General features: G+C 47.2%; 1 protein-coding gene across 1 annotated transcript in view; it reads left to right on the top strand.

The window, feature by feature from the left end:
* Window positions 1-13972, top strand: part of neo1a (neogenin 1a) — a 133746-nt gene that overhangs the window by 63299 nt on the left and 56475 nt on the right. The gene's annotated exons all lie outside the window — the stretch shown is intronic.

Below are 13972 nucleotides of genomic sequence, written 5' to 3' on the forward strand. Positions count from 1 at the left end.
AGAAAGACGGAGAGGAAAGTTGTCTGTTGACTGACAGCTCAGAGCGTGATGCCGAGCGTCAGCTCCGACACCTGTGCTGTTGGAACGTTTAAAAGCACCGCCAGACAGTTTGGATGTAATGGAGGCTGACGCTCTCATCTACCTGCCTGAGTCTGAACCTATGTCCTCTGGGATTGTGTTCAATCATGATTGGAGGGTGACAGGAAAGGTTGTGATTAGCTTTTTCATACGTTTTGGAATGATGAAATACATTCTGAAAAAAAGTTTTGAGGAACAGGAACATTAGCTTTTGGTTATGTTTTTTTTTTTGTTGATTTTTCTTTTTAAGTATTAAATACAATTAAAAAACTATTGAGAAACATTGTGCTGTACCTGCTTGTGCTGAATATACTGTAGAAGCATGCTTCAGCCATGAGTGTTGTCGATTCTAAAGAGAGCCTAGCCTACGGCGTGACAGAATACATTGAAGAAACACATGAAAGTGTGATGTTCTTGGTTCTTGGGCTTTTTGGTTCTTTCGTGTCAGAGGCAGTGTATTTGCTTCTTCTGTGAATTCTAGTGTTAGAGTGGGTCCCTGAAGGCCTGGTATTTCTGGGGCCTGTAATGATCTGTGCACATATCAGGGGAGGGGGTGAGGGGTAGGGGTGGAGGGGGGGGGTCTGTAGCATCTTCACCCTCCCTCCCCAGGACCCAATCAAAGCTCTGGCATCTCCTTCCAAATGAATACATTTACTTCCCAAATGTGTCATGTCCTCCTCCTGAAAGCATCCCGGCTTATTTCACTAAGCTCATTTGTATTTGTATTGTTGCTTTTAGCCAAAGACGCCTAGTGTCACTCAGAACTAATAAAAAGGAGGGCGGGGGGAGGGGGACGTTGCCGTTGCCGTTGCCAAGATTCTTGCATTTTCTTGGGAACGGCAACGGAGTAAATAAAAGCAGGGAATAAAACAAGTGTTGGACGCGTTTTCCATATAAACTAAATCCTGTTAGAGAGCTGTCAGAACCTGCTCAGGCCTGCTCAAACGGGGTTCAGGCTTGATGTGCCGGAGCGTTACATTTCAGAAGCGAGCAAGACCGTGTGTGTGTGTGTGTTTGTGTTTGGGATAAAACGAGGGGTATCAGGGAGGGTTTGTGTGTGTGTGTGTCTCCTCGTTACACTGAGCTGCCCTGAACTGTGTGTGAGAGGGCCACAGGGAGGGTGTCGGAATTCCTCCTCACACTGCATGGCGCCCCCGCTGCACTGTGATTGGCTCAGACAGGCTGCGGAGGTGTGAACCGGAGGGGGAAGGAGAGGGGAGAGAATCGAGGTGATGAGATGAGTCTGATGGGGGTTGATTGATTTTATAAAAATCAAAGACTTTTGGTTCCTGGGTGCACCAGGCACCCTGGTGTTAGTTGTGTGTGATAATGTGTTCATGATTGTGTGTGTGTGTGTGTGTGTGTGTGTGTGTGTGATCTGTGGTGAGAGATGAGCACATATCTCCAGCGTGGCTCTTTGTCCTCCCTCCCCTTGTTGTTCACGGTGCCTGACTGACTGCTACACTAACACAAGGGCAGCAGTACTTCACACACACACAATGCACACACACACACACACACACACAATGCACACATGCACTGCACACACTGTTCTGAGCAGCCAGACAAGGTAAACATCACTGTCACAGCATGTATCAACCCTGCCAGCAGTTTCGTCCCACCACCCACCTCCATCTTTTACAACGTCTCTAAGCATTAAAGGTGCAATATGTAGCTTTTCACCCTTGAAAATGTCACAAAATAACCATGCTGAATCATTACTGATGATGCATTGGCAGTCTGTGGCAGTGTGCACTCTGCCCTTGTTGTTTTCTGCATGAATGTTTGGGACATTTCTGGGCATCGACCACTTGCTGTGGGCGTGTAACCTGCAACTTGTGTGTGTGGCTCATTGGCAACCTACTGCCTGGGAGATGCAAGCATTTGTGTGGAAGCCATGCTGGAATTTGTGTGGAAGCCTTCATCTGCAAACACATTTGTAACATGTATTCTGATGATTTTTCCTGGTAAAAGTCCTCTTTGGCATTACAGCCTTGTCTGAGTTCTGTTAGTTTGAAACAGTTTGAAACTTCTGGTTTAGCGAATGTGAGTGTCTGGCTGGCTCATTTGGTGTTCATGTTTCTGAAAACATTTCCAAAATGGCTGCATTTTCAACCACACAAGACCTTCGCTAGTTTCAAGGTCCTTGTAACTAACTAATTATTGACAGATTAATTGTTTCAATTCTAAGTAGTTTGCATTAAGGAGACACTATTCTGAAGTTAGCCAGCTGCATTCTCTTGTAACTAAGTAATCTTAATCATGAGCAAGAAAGGTAGCTAGCTAAATCACTGGTTGTCTTGTCTTGTATAGTGAAGAGCAGCAAGTGTGTTAGCTTGCTAGCATTTCTCAGGTTTACTTTCCAGCAAAAATCGCTTTCCAGCTATTAAAATATCCATCGGGGTGGTGTTATTACAGTGTTGACATGCTAGATTTGTCTTTTAAATGTGTAGATAATTGCTAACGCTGTTTTGTGGTAACCAGGGGTTATTAACTCGAAGCAAGAGAGTTGTCGGCCATGTTTTTTGTTTTTGAAAATCGTGTTGTTGGATGGGCATCGGCATGTTAACAGCCCGGAAGGCGTTTCTCCGCTGTATTGTCGTCAAGGATTAACGTGTGGTTGGAAAGTTAAAGTTAATCAGATTACATATATTATATTATATATATATATATTATATATACCAAAGCCGTATATACCAAAGTTTATATCATATGCAGACTATAAAGCGGATTTCGTTAAGGATTTGGTTCCTTAAGTATGAGTATGCATGAGAAGCTTCTAGGCCATTAGTGGGCATTAGATTCAGCATATCCAGCTGTCATGCTTTACCGTGGACAGGATGTTGCGTAGGCACACACAGCTTGCCCACTCCTTCATACCACTATATGTGATTAATCTACATAACTTTGCTTGAATTATGGGGGCAGTTTGCTGCACTCGGATGAAGCCGAGCCTCCAAACCCATTGATCCTCCATTGGACATGGTCTTAAACCTACCGTCCCTGCCAGGGATACCATGTGTGGTCTAACTGACAGCAATTTACCCTCTCGTCATGTCGGTAAATGATGATGAATGGAGGTAGCCATTGTGAGCGACATCATTGCGCCCCACCACATCTGTGTGTGTGTGTGTGTGTGTGTGTGTGTGTGTGTGTGTGTGTGTGTGTGTGTGTGTGTGTGTGTGTGTGTGTGTGTGTGTGTGTGTGTGTGTGTGTGTGTGTGTGTGTGTGTGTGTGTGTGTGTGTGTGACTGGCTCTTATCTGAACATCTGCTCCCCTCACCCTGCCAGCCTACACATACGGGTGGGCACGAGCTACTGCAGCCTTTGTTAGGGTCTGATATGCATAGCAGGGGGAGGCTGGTGGAGGCTGAAATCGGAGGACGGGGCTCATCGTCATGCGTGGAATGAAATGAGGAATGGTATCAAACACGTGCGAGTCCAATGTGCCTGTCCTCCGATGTCTACCTCCATTAGCCTCCACTGCAGTATCCTATACGGGGGGCTTATGGCCTTCGGCAGTAGTACTGCATAATGTACCTCCATTCTGACTGTAGTGGCCTTGCTCATGAAACAAGCAGATAATGAAGTCCAGAACTCATAAACCACAAGCCATTGACACAGGTTTGAAAAGAAGAGATGTTGCGAACAGAAATCCTTTCACAAACATCTCCTTCTGCAAGTTTGTACGTGATCTTCAGCTGAAGCTGTGTGCCCTGTGGCCTCTTTCACGTGTGTGTGTGTGTGTGTGTGTGCGCACGTGTGCGTGCGCGTGTGTGTGTGTGTGTGCATGTTCATACGGTATTTGTAATGTTTACATTAAAAGTTAATGTGACATCCAAGCTTTCTAAACGCTTCCTAATGGTTGTAATGACTATGTTTAATCGGTGGTCAATCAGGGAGTGAGAAATATGAGAAATGTTTCATTTTTATCACTGGTTTTGGTCCCGGAAAAAAAAAAGGCTTTCTAAAATGGGAACTTGGAACATCAAACGGAATTTTGCCGCGATGGCCAGAGGTGACAGATTTCTACCAAACTTCCGCCCTTGCCTCCTTTTACCTCGCTTCTTCAAAAAGTCTTCACAGCCACAGCCAATCTCTGGCTGTAGTGGCGTTTTGGTATCAGTGTGTGTGCATGTGCATCGTGAAGATTAGGTTCGGAGACACATCAAGCAACACCCCCACCTGGCATGGTCCTTTCCCCTACATACAGTACCCTCACACTCCTTTCTAACAGAGCCCAGTACCATGTGGTGTTAATGAGATACTACCTTCCCCTCCTCCTCCTCCTCCTCCTCCTCCTCCTCCCATTTCTCGCTACATCCCCTCCATCCCCCACTCTCATGTTGACATCCCTCTCAGTTCTCCATTAGCTTCCTGGCAGTGATACAGCCAGTGCAGGAACAGATCCCCACGTGCATACACACACACACACACACACACATGCACACACACACACGTATACGCACGCACACACACACACACACACACACACACGTATACGCACACACGCACACACACACACACACACACACACACACACACAGACAGATAGCATCTGCAGGTGTGCCACTGTCCAGATAACACAGGCAAAAGGCCTCTGACTGAAATGTGTAAGCAGAGAGAGAGAGAGAGAGAGAGAGGAGGGGGACAGTGGGGGTAAGAGAGAGCAGAGGGGAGAAAGACAGAGAGGTAAGTGGGAGAGAGAGGGATACGGAGGGGGGGTGGGGGGCAACGACGACAGGGAGAGGTACTGTATAGAGAGAGAGAGAGAGAGATAACTGAAGGGCTAGTATTATCCCTCAGGGTCTTATCTATATGTCCATCATCTACAGGGCTTGGTTGTGTTTCGGTTTCCTTTATCCTGATGCCCTGTTGAGCCTCTTGTGGGGGGTGGGGTGTGTGTGTGTGTGGGGGGGGGGGCATAAAGAAGCAACCATCTCTGAAAGACATGAGGACAGGCTGCAGATAGCTGGGCTTGTGATTGGAGGGCTCGGGGTGTCTTTGTAGTTCCTGTGTCGGATTTGATTGGCAGGTTCTTACCCGAGTCTGACTCTCTCCCTGACATCACAGAACCTGCTCTCATCACAGAGGATCTCTCTCCATGGTCTCTCCCTCTCCCTCTCCCTCACTCCTCCTCCTCTGATGAGCGAGCAAGAGAGAGAAAGAGAGAGAGCGACAACACATTTATCTGTGCTTTTGTAACGGGAGCAGCCACTCCCCGCGGCGCCATGGTCTCCCCTGGCAACGACCTCTGTGGAAGGTCGGCTACAAATGGGCCAAGAATGAGCTAAGTTCTCGGGGATAAAATAAGACAGTTTAACACGATTACGGGCCCTAATGCAATCAGCATTGTTTCAGATACAACTCAATTACCTGTAATGAAACAGCCTTTTCCTCTAGATACAGAGGGCGTAGCTAAGCTGGTGGTCTGACTTGGAGCTGTGAGACCACATGCTTGGTGGAATACAAGCTGACACATACGCACGCACACACACACGCGCACACACACACGCACACACACTCCTTAAGCCTTCCAGGCATTTCATCTACAATCGTCAAGTATTATCAGGATATAAATTCACAGTAATCCAAGCTCTGACACATTTCAATTGTTTTTCTTGAACTCATGAATACACAAGATAATGTATGTGTGCTGTGTGCTGTGTGCAGAATACAGAAGCCAGCGAAGACCCCCCACTAAGCCCGGCACTGTCGCATTCAAGATAGCTCCAAGCTGGTATTGACAGTTTGCGTCCGTGTTGGAAATAGCGTGTGGAGTCTTTCCTTCCACTCAGAACAGATTGTCAGCAGATTGTCACCATTTCCTCCTGTTCCTTTCCTGTTTTTAAGATGCAGTTTATTTTTCCACATAATATACTTGGCCCAATAAGCTAATGTGTCTGTGACCTCAGGGAGTTAAAGAAGTGTTATATATGTCAGTCACGGCCGAGGACCATTTTGAAAGAGCTCTTGAACAGCTCATAAACAAACAAAAGACATGCGTTCTAGATTAACATTTGTTTGTTACTACACAGTAGGATGACACATGCTAATGGGCCACATATCCATTGTAAACTCCATTTCGTTATATCAAAAGAATTCGTTGGCGGAGGATGCATGTGAGAGGAAGCATAATGAATTCCAATAAGAGATGGTGATGGTGGGTCCAGCCAACTCCCAGACTGTCTTCCCACGACTGTCTGTGTGTGATGTTCCCGTGGCAACTGGCCTGTTCCTTTCACCGTATTCAACATCTCTCTTTAAACAATATCGCTGTGCGCCACCCCACCGCCTCTCTTCCCCTTAGCGCGTGCACACACACACACACACACACACACACACACACACACACACACCAGGCATAATGTGCCATTGTGCCAGGGACTCGATCTTTGTCCCCTATTTATCAGTCCTTGTCTAGACACGATTGATTAAGCATCGTTTCATTTAATCTTTATTTGTTTTATCTCAGCCTGTTACCGAAATCTGTATTGTCCAATCAAACTAATGACTTAGAGCTCCGTGTGAGACAGCCACTGAGGAGCCTCTGAGGAGTGAGACATTTTCTAAACACAGTGTGACTGGTCTGCATATTCTAAACAGCAGCTGGGTCTAGGCTGATTTATACCTTCCACGTCCACATTGGCCCGTGCGTAAGATATTGTGCAATAACGGACCAATGGATGTGGACTAATGGATGGGTCCGCACAGAGTTCACACACCTGACAGAAAAAGTTTCCACATTGAAAATGTCCATGCTGGTTGCCATACATCCAGTCTGTACATCCGGGTAGTTCCTTTGTAGTTCCTAACCCTAACCCCCCCCCCCCCCCCCCCCCCCAATGTCCCCCGAAGGGACAGAAACCCCTGTCTCCCATAGGCTTGCATTGAAACTGCCCGGTTTTCAATACCTGATTGCTCGCCGAGACTTAGGATACCCGGACTTGGGATTTGTTGTTGTTCCTGATCGTTACAAGGAGTCGGAGAGATGAGCCCAGTGGCTGCAGGCAGTTAGGAGAGAGCTAGCCAAACACTGTCCATCTACAGACAGTAGCTCACTTGTCTGGTGAAGACATACAATCTTAAGTTATGCAAAGTAGACAAAATATGAGCAGACTTACGGGGAGATTCAATCAGTTCACTGTAAATAGCTGGTGATGTCACCTCAGGCTTGTAGGCTACGCCTCATTGTTTGTCTAGAAATAGCAACGTTAATCTGACTACCTTTGTTCAACTTGTCTGTATATCTGGCACATTGAAAGATACTGTATAGATTGCCAGACCCTCCCCTCAACTGTTTAACACCCCTCCCCTCGACTGAAATTGAAAACGCACAACCCTCCCTCAAATCTCTCCTTGTACGCCCCATCATAAATAATGATCAGTCCCTTAGATGTCCCTTCTCTGTCATCTCTGGCTCTCATCTCTCCAGCTATTTTTTACAGTCCAATAGATAAAGTAACCACTCCTGTCTGAATCTCCCAATTCTCCAGCGCCATGCATCTTCTGTCGTCTTCTGTCTTTTCTTCATGATGTGTTTGGCCTGTAAAAGGGTCTGTGTGGGTGTCTGTGGGTGTCTGTGGGTGTCTGTGGGTGTGATAGCTCCTATTTTTCAGACGTTGTGTCCTGCCTGAACTAACGCAATGTCAGAGAAGCATCCTTTTACTGTTCTATTATTGATCACGTTTGATGTAGTGTGTTTGTATACAGTAGGGTGTCCATCTTCCCTTCTTAAACTTCCAAAAGGTTATTCAATACTACCGTTTTTCTTCTTCTTCTTCTTATTATTATTTATTTTTTTATCAATGTACCACATTCAATATTAGGTTACATTTGGAGGCTTCTGAACTGTGTCTGTGTGGTATCAACATATGTCGGTTGTCAGCGGGCATGGACGGGACAGACATTTTAGAATGTTCACTTATCCAGATGGAAGCCCTTACCTCACCACCCCTCTCACAGAATAATTGTTCTAACTTTAGACCGTTTAGAAGTCGTTCTCTGTCAATGCTGCGTTGTCAGGCCTGAAGCGCAGTCCTCTGTCTAGATCACGTTGGCATAATGTTGTTAGATTGATAAAATAAAAAAAACCAGAGCATTGTATTGCCTCTGTCTGCTCACATTGGGACGGTCGCCCCGCTATCCCTTTCCACTGTTCTGAACCAGCCCGATATGTTGTGATGACGCAGCCACGGTGCACGTTTCATAATTTGATCAGCGTGTCAGTTTGTCAGGCCTCGTGGAGTATGACAAAGTACCTCAGCAGCGGCTACTTTATTAGATTCCAACTCAAAGTCATCAATTAATCCTGTGTTTTCAGTCTTGTCAGACATGGAGAGGAGAAGAACCCTTCTCAGACAGGATGTTGGCTGTCTTTCCTTATCGCCGTGGCAAAGAACAGGAAATGAAGGGACACCCACTAAACAGCTGTTCCAAAACTATCAGGATGTAGGCGATTTCCATCAACACTGTGAGGTTTTTAAAAAAAAAATGCTTTCTTTCCTTAGCGACTTCACAAACCCAGATGAATCGGATAGGGGCAATCTGGGATTTGTACATTCATTTTTGTACTTCTAAAATAATAATATATAGCTATTGATTCTTAAGAATATGGCTTATAAATGCCCCATATAAGCTTGTTGTTTTGTAAACAACACTTCAAAACATGGTTAACACTATCATTCTGATCTCATGGATGGCCGGTCCTTGCTTCCATCGTGCTGTCTGTACATTTGAGAGTGGTAACATTCTCAAATGCACGGAGACCGCCTTGTTGTTGTTTGTTTGAATACCAGATTGCTCCTTTAAAACAAAAACCTCCACCACGATGCCTGTCATCTGTCCAATCAGATCTGTGCTTACGTAACCAAGGGAAGGATGAGTTTAAACAGAGCTTGGTTTTCCATAGCACCCTCACGTGCAGCACAGTAGTAGCATAGCAAGTAGGGAGGCAACTCTCACTCATCCCCATAAAGAATTCATGGTCCTCTGTTTGAGTCATACAATATGTACAGCCTCTTAAGAAAGACGGGGCTGCGCCTTCGCAGCTGAACTTCACCATGAACTGGGTCACAACAGACAGACACACACACAGACAGACAGACTCTCTTTCACTGTCTTAAAATCCATAAACTCTTGTTTTATAGAAGAAAAAAAAGTTTGGGACAAGTCAGCATGGGTTCGGAGGGTTTGGTGTGTGTGTGTGTGTGTGTGTTTCGGTCGGTTTGGTTGGCGTAAGGAGGCAGTGAATGTTTGATGACGGGCCAAAGCGGGGGAGAAATGTAAGCATTTGTCTTGAAGTGGAACACAGGGCGCAGGTTATTTATGTGACCCAGGAAGCAGATTCCTCCTCCTCCTCCTCCTCTCTTGGTAACATGAGCCTTGACCTACCACAGAGACGATTGGTGTTTACAACCCCTGAGGTACTGCCAGTACTGTGTGTGGTTGGGCAGCCTGCTCCACACACACGCACAGACACACACACACACACACACACACACACACATACAACCAAGACTTTCACAGAGACAGATTTATTTTCTCATACCCAAAGCTTAACGGCTTCTGTAAATTCTTGCCCCAGCTGAGCCCTCCCGACACTTTGGGAGCTGTCGGCTTGGTAATGGTCACAAAATAGAGGGAAACATTAGTCTATCTATCTGCTGCTTGTGATTGGGTGAATGCCCCCAGTGTTTTAAGAACTGCCTGCCTCCTCCAAAGATCTATAAAGAACTGGCTATTGAGAGAGACTGACTGAATGAGCTGACTCATTGTAGGGGAGGGGAGATTTGAAATGCTCACCAAAGCTCCCAGACCTTGAATAAGTGAATTAATAGTCTCCTATACTGCGCCAGAGCCTCCAGGGAGCTTGAATGAGCTACTAACCATAGAATTGGAAAAACTGTTGTTCCTGATTTTTATAGAGGAAAAGTGTTCACACACACCGTATAGTGCATCACGCATGCACGCACGCACACACACCTACGCACGCACGTGCGTGCGCGCACATACACACACACACCCCTAAACACTCCTACACACACACACACACACACACACAAAAGGGTACATCCACAGGGTACATCCACATTAGAAGGATTTTTGTGAATGATGCCTCAGCTTATTGGACCCCCCCCTCAGCCCCCCCCCCCTCAGCCTAGCACTGACAAAGGCATCATCGATCGCATGCCTTTACTCTCTCTCTAACTAACTACTCATACGGGGTGAGAGATATCGCCCCACCGCTCCGACTCTTCCAATTAACCACAGAACGGCCACTCCGTTTGCCTCTGTCCACCACAGTGGAATTGATCATGCGTCTGGCCAATACGAATCTGATTGTTTTGTCGATTGCGTTCAGCCAGTGAACCCAGAGAGAGAGAGAGAGAGAGAGAGAAAGAGAAAGAGAGAGTCTACTTGTTTGTGTGTTGAATAAGATGTGTGTACGTGTGAACGCTTCTTTTTTTTTTTTCCTCTGTGTAGATTCCCAAACAGATTTGGGACATTTAAAGACAAAGCAACTGACCCCCCGGAGTACTTCTCTAACTGGTGTCACATCCTTCATAACACCCCCCCCCTCTCCCCTCCCCTCCCCAATGCTGATTCCAAGAACACATGTTGTTAACTTCCTGCTCCTGCGCCCCGGGGCATCACCTTACCCCCGGCCCATCACTTTCACCGGGTCCATCCACACCACTGTTATAAACACTTGGCAAATATTGCCTCTAGGAGCGTCTTGGCTCGTGAGAGAACCGGACGGGGGGGGGGGGGGGGGGGGGGGGGGTTGTTATGAAGGATGTGACACCAGCTAGAGAAGTACTCCGGCCCCGGCACCCGCTGAAATCTTAGAGTCGCTTTGGCAGTCGCTAGTGGGGGCCGCCATTCCAAAATGTGGAAATGTTTTTGGATAATAGGGGGGGAAAAAATAAATACTTCACTTGACCTCAACAGGGCTGGGAAAAAAAAACCGGCAATGACTCACTGAGTGGGAATGTTTTTCCTGGTCAAAATGGAACGGCAGCTATTCTGCAGTAGGAGGCTGATTTTCGGGTAAATCTAGGGAGAGATCCCCTTAAAGCCTTCTGCATATTCCATTAAGCCCTGCATACTGATTCTGGACCTGCTTTTAATTAAAAGGGTAGGAGCCCCACTGTGTGTGTGTGTGTGTGTGTAGTGTGTGTGTGTGTGTAGTGTGTGTGCGTGTGTGCGCTCTGAGGTGAGGGATATCCTCTGCTTATTAATGGGTATCAGTCCTGGGTGTCAGCCCCCATGCCATTCCACTAATCTCTAATGATGGACTAATTTGGTCCTATGACTATCAGATTGACTGACCCTTAGCTATGCAGATGGTATACAAATCAGGGAATCTGCCGCACCAGAGCATACCATCTACTATCCCCCGTCGAGAAATACTGAGACAGACTTCAATCATCTACTCGGGTGGTTTGAGTTTCAGCTTCAGAAGGTGTATTCAGTGGTGAGAGGCATTGAATCCCAAACCCAGGAGTCAGACACATTGACAAGTGAAGCTGCCCTGCAATTTGCTCTGCGTTTGTATACCGAGTCTCCACCTGCACTGAGCTCGTCCACCCCCGAGCTCATCACCCAGTGGTAATAAGTGCAGAGAAGGACAGCGGCGCCCCCCCTGATAGACACCTGCCGGGCCCCAGGCAGGGCGCTGGGACAGGAGGAGCCCACCCAGTTAATTTAAAGAGAAACGTATGAGTCGTTGGGGTCAATAACGTTAGCCCCGTGCTTCTCAACATCTCCCATCTATAATGCTCCTCACACACATACATACACACACTCTACATACACACACACACACACACACACACACACACACACGCGCACAGCAAAGTGATGAACTGAGCCCTCTGAGATCTGATGAGGCAACAGGAACAAAATACAGTCAACGAAGCCTCTGGCCAAACAGAGTTGTGCAGAGCACGGAAGTTGCTCGCTCATGCAGACTCCCAGTGGAAGTAGAGCGTTCAGTCTATCGTCATCTTCATCCTCCGTTCATACAATTATCTCTCTGATTAGGACTCGAGCTCACCAACAGCCGAGTGAGACATTTAACGTCAAGTAGGTATACGTGAATAACTCTGACGGAAACTTGCCACGGACCACAAAAACAATCCAATAGTTCATGTCACGCGACGTATGCATTTCGCAGGCCCCGTGCAGCTACATGTATAGACATGCGGTGAAACTCTAACCCAGCCCTGCCCCCCCGCCCCCCCCTCAATCCCACCGCCATTGAAGTTGAGTCTTCAACCAAGCTTAATTTCCTGGTTTTGTTTGAGTGCCAGTGTTCTCTGATTGCATCCCCAGGGTCCCCATAGCCAGCTGTCAGGCCTGAGGCACTCCTGTATAGGCTGAGTCTATATATATATATATATATATATATATATATATACACACACACACACACACACACACACACACACACACACACACACCCCCCACATCTGGAGGCACATCACCTTGGCCATTGTGTTCAAGGTTGTTCTTTGATATTCTCGTCGCTGGATGGTTCACTTGGCTCACACGGAGCTGACTGTCCTCTCGAGTGGCTCTGCAGATGTGGGAGCCAGGAGAATCAGAGTGAGGGTACAATAGAACCCGTGAACCCGGTAGAACCGCAGAGGGAGCCCAGTCGTGTTCGGGTTAGAGCCCTTTCTGCCTGTGGCTCTGACGACGCCGTGTGCTGTACTGTGCTGTACGTTTCCTCCAGTGATTTCTCCAGCATGTGTTCTCTCCTGTTCTACTAGGGAGAACAAATGTAGAATGTCTTTGTTCAATTTTTCATGCTTGTGTGTGCGCACTTGGGTTTGTGAATGTGTGTGTGTGTGTGTGTGTGTGTGTTCCTATGTCTGTTTATGTGTGGTTTCTCTGTCTTTGCTCCTTATTGTTGTGTGCGTTTGCTTTATGCAATTGTGTGTCCTTACTGAGTGAGTGTGTGTGTGTGTGTGTTTGTCTCTGTGTGTTTGTGTGTGTGTCTTTGCTCCATGCAGTTGTGTGCATTTGTTCAATGCAATTGTGTGTCCTCACTGCAAGAGCGTGTGTGTGCGTGCGTGCGTGTGTGTGTGCGTGTGTGTGTGTGCTGCCGCCCCTCACAGTGAACAGGCAGCGACGGGGTGCTGAATGGAGAAGATGTCTCAGTGGAGGCCCAGCGTCTCAGCTCTGGGGTCTTATCTCAAGTGTGATTTACTCCAAAGCTGTCACTCCCTCCGTCCCCCCTGGGGGAGGCTAGAACTCTGTCTGTAGGCCGGGGGGGGGGGGGGGGGGCGCCAGCCCACCCGTCACTCTGCAAGCCTTCAACACCACTTCCTGTGTATGGACACAGAGAGAGGGACCAGTTCCAGAACTAACACAAAACACACTGACTCCCACGTCACCAGGGACAAACAACCGCAGCCAACTAAAACACTCGGGAGGGCCGTGGATCACACACATGAACGTGTCGTGAATTCTCCCCGTTGTGTGTGTGTGTGTGTGTCTGTGTGTTTGTGAAGTGGCCTTCCCTTCTCGCAGAACCCGGTGGTCATACTTGCTCACAGACTTGAAGTTTATTTACGCGTTTAGGTTTGGGGTCTGGGTTTAGTTTTTAATTGAAATGTTGTGCTGCAACATTCTCAGTGTGCTGGCGTGCAGAGCGAGGTTTCAGATCAATGGCTTCAAACGCTGGGAATAATTATTTTTGGAGAGATGAAAGTGTGTAGAGGAACACAAACAGCCTGTGGATTCGGGTTTTTAATTAGTGCTGTGTGTCTTTTTGCACCGCTGCAAATTAGCCTCCCTCGGTCTGAGGAGCGCTCCGTTGGGGAGGATAAGTACAAGTATTATGCTCTGTGTGTGTCTGTCTGTCTGTCTGTGTTTGTGTGTGT

Source organism: Argentina silus (assembly GCF_951799395.1).
Source record: "Argentina silus genome assembly, chromosome: 11".
Taxonomy (NCBI): domain Eukaryota; kingdom Metazoa; phylum Chordata; class Actinopteri; order Argentiniformes; family Argentinidae; genus Argentina; species Argentina silus.